Source organism: Meleagris gallopavo, chromosome 29 (genome assembly GCF_000146605.3).
Source record: "Meleagris gallopavo isolate NT-WF06-2002-E0010 breed Aviagen turkey brand Nicholas breeding stock chromosome 29, Turkey_5.1, whole genome shotgun sequence".
NCBI classification, from domain to species: domain Eukaryota; kingdom Metazoa; phylum Chordata; class Aves; order Galliformes; family Phasianidae; genus Meleagris; species Meleagris gallopavo.
In genome coordinates this window covers 2,850,435-2,850,806 of record NC_015039.2, presented here as the reverse complement: position 1 = coordinate 2,850,806, position 372 = coordinate 2,850,435, and positions in this window count along the sequence as shown.

Genomic DNA, 372 nt, shown 5'->3' with positions numbered 1-372 from the left:
AAAAGGATGAAGAGGTTGGGACTGGGGGGGGGGGTGAAGAAAGAGCAGTTTCTCGGATGAAATTCAGCTGTGGGGGAGGGAAAGAGGTTTGGGGAGCAGATCTGGAGGGAGAGAGACGGCTTCCCCTGAAAGCTTTCCTGCTTGGGGAGGTCGCGGTGTGTGCAGGATTTAAGGGGCTGTTGAAAAGAAATAGGTGAATAATCGGATTCTTCCCTTTAATAGAGTGAGAATAAAAGAATTAGAGGCTGAGAAGCTCAGTTTTTCGATCCTGCCTCCAGCACATCCCCACCGAAGCAGATAGAGACCCACAGCCTCCCAGCTTTCATCATCCTTATGGCCAAAAGGAAAGGATGGAAGGAAAAAAAAGTAGGA